Source organism: Triturus cristatus, chromosome 11 (assembly GCF_964204655.1).
Source record: "Triturus cristatus chromosome 11, aTriCri1.1, whole genome shotgun sequence".
Classification (NCBI taxonomy): Eukaryota; Metazoa; Chordata; class Amphibia; order Caudata; family Salamandridae; genus Triturus; species Triturus cristatus.
The window spans coordinates 936,419,730-936,432,908 of record NC_140594.1 but is presented as its reverse complement, the minus strand read 5'-3'; the positions used below and the strand labels follow the sequence as shown (position 1 = coordinate 936,432,908).

The 13,179-nt window shown below is 36.7% G+C and overlaps 1 long non-coding RNA gene across 1 annotated transcript in view; it reads right to left on the bottom strand.

Moving 5' to 3' along the window:
* LOC146785660 (uncharacterized) overlaps nucleotides 1-12,399 on the bottom strand; it is a 33,229-nt gene extending 20,830 nt beyond the window's left edge. The window contains exons 1-25 of the long non-coding RNA XR_014970735.1: nucleotides 12,299-12,399; nucleotides 11,788-11,910; nucleotides 11,277-11,399; nucleotides 10,767-10,888; nucleotides 10,256-10,411; nucleotides 9,745-9,867; nucleotides 9,233-9,355; nucleotides 8,721-8,844; nucleotides 8,210-8,332; nucleotides 7,700-7,821; nucleotides 7,188-7,311; nucleotides 6,677-6,799; nucleotides 6,167-6,288; nucleotides 5,656-5,811; nucleotides 5,145-5,267; nucleotides 4,637-4,755; nucleotides 4,127-4,281; nucleotides 3,614-3,737; nucleotides 3,103-3,225; nucleotides 2,593-2,714; nucleotides 2,083-2,237; nucleotides 1,572-1,693; nucleotides 1,061-1,182; nucleotides 548-671; nucleotides 37-159 (exon numbers count right to left, since the gene is read on the bottom strand). This is a non-coding gene — a long non-coding RNA (uncharacterized LOC146785660). The remainder of the gene's footprint in view (nucleotides 1-36; nucleotides 160-547; nucleotides 672-1,060; nucleotides 1,183-1,571; nucleotides 1,694-2,082; nucleotides 2,238-2,592; nucleotides 2,715-3,102; nucleotides 3,226-3,613; nucleotides 3,738-4,126; nucleotides 4,282-4,636; nucleotides 4,756-5,144; nucleotides 5,268-5,655; nucleotides 5,812-6,166; nucleotides 6,289-6,676; nucleotides 6,800-7,187; nucleotides 7,312-7,699; nucleotides 7,822-8,209; nucleotides 8,333-8,720; nucleotides 8,845-9,232; nucleotides 9,356-9,744; nucleotides 9,868-10,255; nucleotides 10,412-10,766; nucleotides 10,889-11,276; nucleotides 11,400-11,787; nucleotides 11,911-12,298) is intronic.
* Nucleotides 12,400-13,179: the final 780 nt, after the last annotated feature.

The window sequence follows — 13,179 nt, the reverse complement described above, 5'->3', positions numbered from 1 at the left end:
TTAATGCATAAAGGAATTATTGTGAGTTTTACTTGCCTTATAAATTGGTAAAATGATGCGGTATGCCGGAAGACTTCCTTTTTTTTTTTTTTCTTCAGTCTCGGCAATTCAGAGAAACTCGGTTGTGAAACACTGCCACCTCTGGTCATTCAGTATAATCTGTAGATGGAAAAGTCCACTGTTAGCACATTTTCTATAAGCAATACAAAAAAATCTTGATTTTTAGAAAGCGTAAACAGATCAATACTATGGAGCCTTTTATTGTGAAAATCAACAGCTCATTAGAAAATCAAATCTCAATTTTAGTTTTTAACCTCACATACTTCTCTGCAACATTGCTAGTTCCAGGATATAAAGCAGGCTTTAGTAGCGTTGGAGGCAGCCAGGCTTTTATGAACTATCATGACCAACACAATGTGATCCATATTACTTTCATCTTGACAGAAATTATGTTCAGGCACAGTCTCCCACTGTAAGGTAGTGAGGACATGCTGATGCTGTGAGCGTCTTTTTAATGCATAAAGGAATTATTGTGAGTTAAACTTGCCTTGTATATTGGTAAAATGATGCCGTATGCCGGAAGACTTCCTTTTTTTTTTTTGTTCTTCAGTCTCGGCAATTCAGAGAAACTCGGTTGTGAAACACTGCCACCTCTGGTCATTCAGTATAATCTGTAGATGGAAAAGTCCACTGTTAGCACATTTTCTATAAGCAATACAAAAAAAATCTTGATTTTTAGAAAGCGTAAACAGATCAATACTATGGAGTCTTTTATTGTGAAAATCAACAGCTCATTAGAAAATCAAATCTCAATTTTAGTTTTTAACCTCACATACTTCTCTGCAACATTGCTAGCTCCAGGATATAAAGCAGGCTTTAGTAGCATTGGAGGCAGCCAGGCTTTTATGAGCTATCATGACCAACACAATGTGATCCATATTACTTTCATCTTGACAGAAATTATGTTCAGGCACAGTCTCCCACTGTAAGGTAGTGAGGACATGCTGATGCTGTGAGCGTCTTTTTAATGCATAAAGGAATTATTGTGAGTTTTACTTGCCTTATAAATTGGTAAAATGATGCCGTATGCCGGAAGACTTCCTTTTTTTTTTGTTCTTCAGTCTCGGCAATTCAGAGAAACTCGGTTGTGAAACACTGCCACCTCTGGTCATTCAGTATAATCTGTAGATGGAAAAGTCCACTGTTAGCACATTTTCTATAAGCAATACAAAAAAAATCTTGATTTTTAGAAAGCGTAAACAGATCAATACTATGGAGTCTTTTATTGTGAAAATCAACAGCTCATTAGAAAATCAAATCTCAATTTTAGTTTTTAACCTCACATACTTCTCTGCAACATTGCTAGCTCCAGGATATAAAGCAGGCTTTAGTAGCATTGGAGGCAGCCAGGCTTTTATGAGCTATCATGGCCAACACAATGTGATCCATATTACTTTCATCTTGACAGAAATTATGTTCAGGCACAGTCTCCCACTGTAAGGTAGTGAGGACATGCTGATGCTGTGAGCGTCTTTTTAATGCATAAAGGAATTATTGTGAGTTTTACTTGCCTTATAAATTGGTAAAATGATGCCGTATGCCGGAAGACTTCCTTTTTTTTTTGTTCTTCAGTCTCGGCAATTCAGAGAAACTCGGTTGTGAAACACTGCCACCTCTGGTCATTCAGTATAATCTGTAGATGGAAAAGTCCACTGTTAGCACATTTTCTATAAGCAATACAAAAAAAATCTTGATTTTTAGAAAGCGTAAACAGATCAATACTATGGAGTCTTTTATTGTGAAAATCAACAGCTCATTAGAAATTCAAATCTCAATTTTAGTTTTTAACCTCACATACTTCTCTGCAACATTGCTAGTTCCAGGATATAAAGCAGGCTTTAGTAGCGTTGGAGGCAGCCAGGCTTTTATGAACTATCATGACCAACACAATGTGATCCATATTACTTTCATCTTGACAGAAATTATGTTCAGGCACAGTCTCCCACTATAAGGTAGTGAGGACATGCTGATGCTGTGAGCGTCTTTTTAATGCATAAAGGAATTATTGTGAGTTTTACTTGCCTTGCATATTGGTAAAATGATGCCGTATGCCGGAAGACTTCCTTTTTTTTGTTTCTTCAGTCTCGGCAATTCAGAGAAACTCGGTTGTGAAACACTGCCACCTCTGGTCATTCAGTATAATTTGCAGATGGAAAAGTCCACTGTTAGCACATTTTCTATAAGCAATACAAAAAAAATCTTGATTTTTAGAAAGCGTAAACAGATCAATACTATGGAGTCTTTTATTGTGAAAATCAACAGCTCATTAGAAAATCAAATCTCAATTTTAGTTTTTAACCTCACATACTTCTCTGCAACATTGCTAGTTCCAGGATATAAAGCAGGCTTTAGTAGCGTTGGAGGCAGCCAGACTTTTATGAACTATCATGACCAACACAATGTGATCCATATTACTCTCATCTTGATAGAAATTATGTTCAGGCACAGTCTCCCACTGTAAGGTAGTGAGGACATGCTGATGCTGTGAGCGTCTTTTTAATGCATAAAGGAATTATTGTGAGTTTTACTTGCCTTGCATATTGGTAAAATGATGCCGTATGCCGGAAGACTTCCTTTTTTTTTTTTTCTTCAGTCTCGGCAATTCAGAGAAACTCGGTTGTGAAACACTGCCACCTCTGGTCATTCAGTATAATCTGTAGATGGAAAAGTCCACTGTTAGCACATTTTCTATAAGCAATACAAAAAAATCTTGATTTTTAGAAAGGGTAAACAGATCAATACTATGGAGTCTTTTATAGTGAAAATCAACAGCTCATTAGAAAATCAAATCTCAATTTTAGTTTTAAACCTCACATACTTCTCTGGAACATTGCTAGCTCCAGGATATAAAGCAGGCTTTAGTAGCGTTGGAGGCAGCCAGGCTTTTATGAACTATCATGACCAACACAATGTGATCCATATTACTTTCATCTTGATAGAAATTATGTTCAGGCACAGTCTCCCACTGTAAGGTAGTGAGGACATGCTGATGCTGTGAGCGTCTTTTTAATGCATAAAGGAATTATTGTGAGTTTTACTTGCCTTATAAATTGGTAAAATGATGCGGTATGCCGGAAGACTTCCTTTTTTTTTTTTTTCTTCAGTCTCGGCAATTCAGAGAAACTCGGTTGTGAAACACTGCCACCTCTGGTCATTCAGTATAATCTGTAGATGGAAAAGTCCACTGTTAGCACATTTTCTATAAGCAATACAAAAAAATCTTGATTTTTAGAAAGCGTAAACAGATCAATACTATGGAGCCTTTTATTGTGAAAATCAACAGCTCATTAGAAAATCAAATCTCAATTTTAGTTTTTAACCTCACATACTTCTCTGCAACATTGCTAGTTCCAGGATATAAAGCAGGCTTTAGTAGCGTTGGAGGCAGCCAGGCTTTTATGAACTATCATGACCAACACAATGTGATCCATATTACTTTCATCTTGACAGAAATTATGTTCAGGCACAGTCTCCCACTGTAAGGTAGTGAGGACATGCTGATGCTGTGAGCGTCTTTTTAATGCATAAAGGAATTATTGTGAGTTAAACTTGCCTTGTATATTGGTAAAATGATGCCGTATGCCGGAAGACTTCCTTTTTTTTTTTTGTTCTTCAGTCTCGGCAATTCAGAGAAACTCGGTTGTGAAACACTGCCACCTCTGGTCATTCAGTATAATCTGTAGATGGAAAAGTCCACTGTTAGCACATTTTCTATAAGCAATACAAAAAAAATCTTGATTTTTAGAAAGCGTAAACAGATCAATACTATGGAGTCTTTTATTGTGAAAATCAACAGCTCATTAGAAATTCAAATCTCAATTTTAGTTTTTAACCTCACATACTTCTCTGCAACATTGCTAGTTCCAGGATATAAAGCAGGCTTTAGTAGCGTTGGAGGCAGCCAGACTTTTATGAACTATCATGACCAACACAATGTGATCCATATTACTCTCATCTTGACAGAAATTATGTTCAGGCACAGTCTCCCACTGTAAGGTAGTGAGGACATGCTGATGCTGTGAGCGTCTTTTTAATGCATAAAGGAATTATTGTGAGTTTTACTTGCCTTGCATATTGGTAAAATGATGCCGTATGCCGGAAGACTTCCTTTTTTTTTTTTCTTCAGTCTCGGCAATTCAGAGAAACTCGGTTGTGAAACACTGCCACCTCTGGTCATTCAGTATAATTTGCAGATGGAAAAGTCCACTGTTAGCACATTTTCTATAAGCAATACAAAAAAAATCTTGATTTTTAGAAAGCGTAAACAGATCAATACTATGGAGTCTTTTATTGTGAAAATCAACAGCTCATTAGAAAATCAAATCTCAATTTTAGTTTTTAACCTCACATACTTCTCTGCAACATTGCTAGCTCCAGGATATAAAGCAGGCTTTAGTAGCATTGGAGGCAGCCAGGCTTTTATGAGCTATCATGACCAACACAATGTGATCCATATTACTTTCATCTTGACAGAAATTATGTTCAGGCACAGTCTCCCACTGTAAGGTAGTGAGGACATGCTGATGCTGTGAGCGTCTTTTTAATGCATAAAGGAATTATTGTGAGTTTTACTTGCCTTATAAATTGGTAAAATGATCCCGTATGCCGGAAGACTTCCTTTTTTTTTTCTTCAGTCTCGGCAATTCAGAGAAACTAGGTTGTGAAACACTGCCACCTCTGGTCATTCAGTATAATCTGCAGATGGAAAAGTCCACTGTTAGCACATTTTCTATAAGCAATACAAAAAAAATCTTGATGATTAGAAAGCGTAAACAGATCAATACTATGGAGTCTTTTATTGTGAAAATCAACAGCTCATTAGAAATTCAAATCTCAATTTTAGTTTTTAACCTCACATACTTCTCTGCAACATTGCTAGTTCCAGGATATAAAGCAGGCTTTAGTAGCGTTGGAGGCAGCCAGGCTTTTATGAACTATCATGACCAACACAATGTGATCCATATTACTCTCATCTTGACAGAAATTATGTTCAGGCACAGTCTCCCACTATAAGGTAGTGAGGACATGCTGATGCTGTGAGCGTCTTTTTAATGCATAAAGGAATTATTGTGAGTTTTACTTGCCTTGCATATTGGTAAAATGATGCCGTATGCCGGAAGACTTCCTTTTTTGTTTTTTTCTTCAGTCTCGGCAATTCAGAGAAACTCGGTTGTGAAACACTGCCACCTCTGGTCATTCAGTATAATCTGTAGATGGAAAAGTCCACTGTTAGCACATTTTCTATAAGCAATACAAAAAAATCTTGATTTTTAGAAAGGGTAAACAGATCAATACTATGGAGTCTTTTATTGTGAAAATCAACAGCTCATTAGAAAATCAAATCTCAATTTTAGTTTTTAACCTCACATACTTCTCTGCAACATTGCTAGCTCCAGGATATAAAGCAGGCTTTAGTAGCATTGGAGGCAGCCAGGCTTTTATGAGCTATCATGACCAACACAATGTGATCCATATTACTTTCATCTTGACAGAAATTATGTTCAGGCACAGTCTCCCACTGTAAGGTAGTGAGGACATGCTGATGCTGTGAGCGTCTTTTTAATGCATAAAGGAATTATTGTGAGTTTTACTTGCCTTATAAATTGGTAAAATGATGCCGTATGCCGGAAGACTTCCTTTTTTTTTTGTTCTTCAGTCTCGGCAATTCAGAGAAACTCGGTTGTGAAACACTGCCACCTCTGGTCATTCAGTATAATTTGCAGATGGAAAAGTCCACTGTTAGCACATTTTCTATAAGCAATACAAAAAAAATCTTGATTTTTAGAAAGCGTAAACAGATCAATACTATGGAGTCTTTTATTGTGAAAATCAACAGCTCATTAGAAAATCAAATCTCAATTTTAGTTTTTAACCTCACATACTTCTCTGCAACATTGCTAGTTCCAGGATATAAAGCAGGCTTTAGTAGCGTTGGAGGCAGCCAGACTTTTATGAACTATCATGACCAACACAATGTGATCCATATTACTCTCATCTTGATAGAAATTATGTTCAGGCACAGTCTCCCACTGTAAGGTAGTGAGGACATGCTGATGCTGTGAGCGTCTTTTTAATGCATAAAGGAATTATTGTGAGTTTTACTTGCCTTGCATATTGGTAAAATGATGCCGTATGCCGGAAGACTTCCTTTTTTTTTTTTTCTTCAGTCTCGGCAATTCAGAGAAACTCGGTTGTGAAACACTGCCACCTCTGGTCATTCAGTATAATCTGTAGATGGAAAAGTCCACTGTTAGCACATTTTCTATAAGCAATACAAAAAAATCTTGATTTTTAGAAAGGGTAAACAGATCAATACTATGGAGTCTTTTATTGTGAAAATCAACAGCTCATTAGAAAATCAAATCTCAATTTTAGTTTTAAACCTCACATACTTCTCTGGAACATTGCTAGCTCCAGGATATAAAGCAGGCTTTAGTAGCGTTGGAGGCAGCCAGGCTTTTATGAACTATCATGACCAACACAATGTGATCCATATTACTTTCATCTTGATAGAAATTATGTTCAGGCACAGTCTCCCACTGTAAGGTAGTGAGGACATGCTGATGCTGTGAGCGTCTTTTTAATGCATAAAGGAATTATTGTGAGTTTTACTTGCCTTATAAATTGGTAAAATGATGCGGTATGCCGGAAGACTTCCTTTTTTTTTTTTTTCTTCAGTCTCGGCAATTCAGAGAAACTCGGTTGTGAAACACTGCCACCTCTGGTCATTCAGTATAATCTGTAGATGGAAAAGTCCACTGTTAGCACATTTTCTATAAGCAATACAAAAAAATCTTGATTTTTAGAAAGCGTAAACAGATCAATACTATGGAGCCTTTTATTGTGAAAATCAACAGCTCATTAGAAAATCAAATCTCAATTTTAGTTTTTAACCTCACATACTTCTCTGCAACATTGCTAGTTCCAGGATATAAAGCAGGCTTTAGTAGCGTTGGAGGCAGCCAGGCTTTTATGAACTATCATGACCAACACAATGTGATCCATATTACTTTCATCTTGACAGAAATTATGTTCAGGCACAGTCTCCCACTGTAAGGTAGTGAGGACATGCTGATGCTGTGAGCGTCTTTTTAATGCATAAAGGAATTATTGTGAGTTAAACTTGCCTTGTATATTGGTAAAATGATGCCGTATGCCGGAAGACTTCCTTTTTTTTTTTTGTTCTTCAGTCTCGGCAATTCAGAGAAACTCGGTTGTGAAACACTGCCACCTCTGGTCATTCAGTATAATCTGTAGATGGAAAAGTCCACTGTTAGCACATTTTCTATAAGCAATACAAAAAAATCTTGATTTTTAGAAAGGGTAAACAGATCAATACTATGGAGTCTTTTATTGTGAAAATCAAAAGCTCATTAGAAAATCAAATCTCAATTTTAGTTTTTAACCTCACATACTTCTCTGCAACATTGCTAGTTCCAGGATATAAAGCAGGCTTTAGTAGCGTTGGAGGCAGCCAGACTTTTATGAACTATCATGACCAACACAATGTGATCCATATTACTCTCATCTTGATAGAAATTATGTTCAGGCACAGTCTCCCACTGTAAGGTAGTGAGGACATGCTGATGCTGTGAGCGTCTTTTTAATGCATAAAGGAATTATTGTGAGTTTTACTTGCCTTGCATATTGGTAAAATGATGCCGTATGCCGGAAGACTTCCTTTTTTTTTTTTTCTTCAGTCTCGGCAATTCAGAGAAACTCGGTTGTGAAACACTGCCACCTCTGGTCATTCAGTATAATCTGTAGATGGAAAAGTCCACTGTTAGCACATTTTCTATAAGCAATACAAAAAAATCTTGATTTTTAGAAAGGGTAAACAGATCAATACTATGGAGTCTTTTATTGTGAAAATCAACAGCTCATTAGAAAATCAAATCTCAATTTTAGTTTTAAACCTCACATACTTCTCTGGAACATTGCTAGCTCCAGGATATAAAGCAGGCTTTAGTAGCGTTGGAGGCAGCCAGGCTTTTATGAACTATCATGACCAACACAATGTGATCCATATTACTTTCATCTTGATAGAAATTATGTTCAGGCACAGTCTCCCACTGTAAGGTAGTGAGGACATGCTGATGCTGTGAGCGTCTTTTTAATGCATAAAGGAATTATTGTGAGTTTTACTTGCCTTATAAATTGGTAAAATGATGCGGTATGCCGGAAGACTTCCTTTTTTTTTTTTTTCTTCAGTCTCGGCAATTCAGAGAAACTCGGTTGTGAAACACTGCCACCTCTGGTCATTCAGTATAATCTGTAGATGGAAAAGTCCACTGTTAGCACATTTTCTATAAGCAATACAAAAAAATCTTGATTTTTAGAAAGCGTAAACAGATCAATACTATGGAGCCTTTTATTGTGAAAATCAACAGCTCATTAGAAAATCAAATCTCAATTTTAGTTTTTAACCTCACATACTTCTCTGCAACATTGCTAGTTCCAGGATATAAAGCAGGCTTTAGTAGCGTTGGAGGCAGCCAGGCTTTTATGAACTATCATGACCAACACAATGTGATCCATATTACTTTCATCTTGACAGAAATTATGTTCAGGCACAGTCTCCCACTGTAAGGTAGTGAGGACATGCTGATGCTGTGAGCGTCTTTTTAATGCATAAAGGAATTATTGTGAGTTAAACTTGCCTTGTATATTGGTAAAATGATGCCGTATGCCGGAAGACTTCCTTTTTTTTTTTTGTTCTTCAGTCTCGGCAATTCAGAGAAACTCGGTTGTGAAACACTGCCACCTCTGGTCATTCAGTATAATCTGTAGATGGAAAAGTCCACTGTTAGCACATTTTCTATAAGCAATACAAAAAAATCTTGATTTTTAGAAAGGGTAAACAGATCAATACTATGGAGTCTTTTATTGTGAAAATCAAAAGCTCATTAGAAAATCAAATCTCAATTTTAGTTTTTAACCTCACATACTTCTCTGCAACATTGCTAGCTCCAGGATATAAAGCAGGCTTTAGTAGCGTTGGAGGCAGCCAGGCTTTTATGAACTATCATGACCAACACAATGTGATCCATATTACTTTCATCTTGACAGAAATTATGTTCAGGCACAGTCTCCCACTATAAGGTAGTGAGGACATGCTGATGCTGTGAGCGTCTTTTTAATGCATAAAGGAATTATTGTGAGTTAAACTTGCCTTGTATATTGGTAAAATGATGCCGTATGCCGGAAGACTTCCTTTTTTTTTTTGTTCTTCAGTCTCGGCAATTCAGAGAAACTCGGTTGTGAAACACTGCCACCTCTGGTCATTCAGTATAATCTGTAGATGGAAAAGTCCACTGTTAGCACATTTTCTATAAGCAATACAAAAAAAATCTTGATTTTTAGAAAGCGTAAACAGATCAATACTATGGAGTCTTTTATTGTGAAAATCAACAGCTCATTAGAAAATCAAATCTCAATTTTAGTTTTTAACCTCACATACTTCTCTGCAACATTGCTAGTTCCAGGATATAAAGCAGGCTTTAGTAGCGTTGGAGGCAGCCAGACTTTTATGAACTATCATGACCAACACAATGTGATCCATATTACTCTCATCTTGATAGAAATTATGTTCAGGCACAGTCTCCCACTGTAAGGTAGTGAGGACATGCTGATGCTGTGAGCGTCTTTTTAATGCATAAAGGAATTATTGTGAGTTTTACGTGCCTTGCATATTGGTAAAATGATGCCGTATGCCGGAAGACTTCCTTTTTTGTTTTTTTCTTCAGTCTCGGCAATTCAGAGAAACTCGGTTGTGAAACACTGCCACCTCTGGTCATTCAGTATAATCTGTAGATGGAAAAGTCCACTGTTAGCACATTTTCTATAAGCAATACAAAAAAATCTTGATTTTTAGAAAGGGTAAACAGATCAATACTATGGAGTCTTTTATTGTGAAAATCAACAGCTCATTAGAAAATCAAATCTCAATTTTAGTTTTTAACCTCACATACTTCTCTGCAACATTGCTAGCTCCAGGATATAAAGCAGGCTTTAGTAGCATTGGAGGCAGCCAGGCTTTTATGAGCTATCATGACCAACACAATGTGATCCATATTACTTTCATCTTGACAGAAATTATGTTCAGGCACAGTCTCCCACTGTAAGGTAGTGAGGACATGCTGATGCTGTGAGCGTCTTTTTAATGCATAAAGGAATTATTGTGAGTTTTACTTGCCTTATAAATTGGTAAAATGATGCCGTATGCCGGAAGACTTCCTTTTTTTTTTGTTCTTCAGTCTCGGCAATTCAGAGAAACTCGGTTGTGAAACACTGCCACCTCTGGTCATTCAGTATAATTTGCAGATGGAAAAGTCCACTGTTAGCACATTTTCTATAAGCAATACAAAAAAAATCTTGATTTTTAGAAAGCGTAAACAGATCAATACTATGGAGTCTTTTATTGTGAAAATCAACAGCTCATTAGAAAATCAAATCTCAATTTTAGTTTTTAACCTCACATACTTCTCTGCAACATTGCTAGTTCCAGGATATAAAGCAGGCTTTAGTAGCGTTGGAGGCAGCCAGACTTTTATGAACTATCATGACCAACACAATGTGATCCATATTACTCTCATCTTGATAGAAATTATGTTCAGGCACAGTCTCCCACTGTAAGGTAGTGAGGACATGCTGATGCTGTGAGCGTCTTTTTAATGCATAAAGGAATTATTGTGAGTTTTACTTGCCTTGCATATTGGTAAAATGATGCCGTATGCCGGAAGACTTCCTTTTTTTTTTTTTCTTCAGTCTCGGCAATTCAGAGAAACTCGGTTGTGAAACACTGCCACCTCTGGTCATTCAGTATAATCTGTAGATGGAAAAGTCCACTGTTAGCACATTTTCTATAAGCAATACAAAAAAATCTTGATTTTTAGAAAGGGTAAACAGATCAATACTATGGAGTCTTTTATTGTGAAAATCAACAGCTCATTAGAAAATCAAATCTCAATTTTAGTTTTAAACCTCACATACTTCTCTGGAACATTGCTAGCTCCAGGATATAAAGCAGGCTTTAGTAGCGTTGGAGGCAGCCAGGCTTTTATGAACTATCATGACCAACACAATGTGATCCATATTACTTTCATCTTGATAGAAATTATGTTCAGGCACAGTCTCCCACTGTAAGGTAGTGAGGACATGCTGATGCTGTGAGCGTCTTTTTAATGCATAAAGGAATTATTGTGAGTTTTACTTGCCTTATAAATTGGTAAAATGATGCGGTATGCCGGAAGACTTCCTTTTTTTTTTTTTTCTTCAGTCTCGGCAATTCAGAGAAACTCGGTTGTGAAACACTGCCACCTCTGGTCATTCAGTATAATCTGTAGATGGAAAAGTCCACTGTTAGCACATTTTCTATAAGCAATACAAAAAAATCTTGATTTTTAGAAAGCGTAAACAGATCAATACTATGGAGCCTTTTATTGTGAAAATCAACAGCTCATTAGAAAATCAAATCTCAATTTTAGTTTTTAACCTCACATACTTCTCTGCAACATTGCTAGTTCCAGGATATAAAGCAGGCTTTAGTAGCGTTGGAGGCAGCCAGGCTTTTATGAACTATCATGACCAACACAATGTGATCCATATTACTTTCATCTTGACAGAAATTATGTTCAGGCACAGTCTCCCACTGTAAGGTAGTGAGGACATGCTGATGCTGTGAGCGTCTTTTTAATGCATAAAGGAATTATTGTGAGTTAAACTTGCCTTGTATATTGGTAAAATGATGCCGTATGCCGGAAGACTTCCTTTTTTTTTTTGTTCTTCAGTCTCGGCAATTCAGAGAAACTCGGTTGTGAAACACTGCCACCTCTGGTCATTCAGTATAATCTGTAGATGGAAAAGTCCACTGTTAGCACATTTTCTATAAGCAATACAAAAAAATCTTGATTTTTAGAAAGGGTAAACAGATCAATACTATGGAGTCTTTTATTGTGAAAATCAAAAGCTCATTAGAAAATCAAATCTCAATTTTAGTTTTTAACCTCACATACTTCTCTGCAACATTGCTAGCTCCAGGATATAAAGCAGGCTTTAGTAGCGTTGGAGGCAGCCAGGCTTTTATGAACTATCATGACCAACACAATGTGATCCATATTACTTTCATCTTGACAGAAATTATGTTCAGGCACAGTCTCCCACTATAAGGTAGTGAGGACATGCTGATGCTGTGAGCGTCTTTTTAATGCATAAAGGAATTATTGTGAGTTAAACTTGCCTTGTATATTGGTAAAATGATGCCGTATGCCGGAAGACTTCCTTTTTTTTTTTGTTCTTCAGTCTCGGCAATTCAGAGAAACTCGGTTGTGAAACACTGCCACCTCTGGTCATTCAGTATAATCTGTAGATGGAAAAGTCCACTGTTAGCACATTTTCTATAAGCAATACAAAAAAAATCTTGATTTTTAGAAAGCGTAAACAGATCAATACTATGGAGTCTTTTATTGTGAAAATCAACAGCTCATTAGAAAATCAAATCTCAATTTTAGTTTTTAACCTCACATACTTCTCTGCAACATTGCTAGTTCCAGGATATAAAGCAGGGTTTAGTAGCGTTGGAGGCAGCCAGGCTTTTATGAACTATCATGACCAACACAATGTGATCCATATTACTCTCATCTTGACAGAAATTATGTTCAGGCACAGTCTCCCACTATAAGGTAGTGAGGACATGCTGAGGCTGTGAGCGTCTTTTTAATGCATAAAGGAATTATTGTGAGTTAAACTTGCCTTGTATATTGGTAAAATGATGCCGTATGCCGGAAGACTTCCTTTTTTTTTTTTGTTCTTCAGTCTCGGCAATTCAGAGAAACTCAGTTGTGAAACACTGCCACCTCTGGTCATTCAGTATAATCTGTAGATGGAAAAGTCCACTGTTAGCACATTTTCTATAAGCAATACAAAAAAATCTTGATTTTTAGAAAGGGTAAACAGATCAATACTATGGAGTCTTTTATTGTGAAAATCAACAGCTCATTAGAAAATCAAATGTCAATTTTAGTTTTAAACCTCACATACTTCTCTGCAACATTGCTAGCTCCAGGATATAAAGCAGGCTTTAGTAGCGTTGGAGGCAGCCAGGCTTTTATGAACTATCAT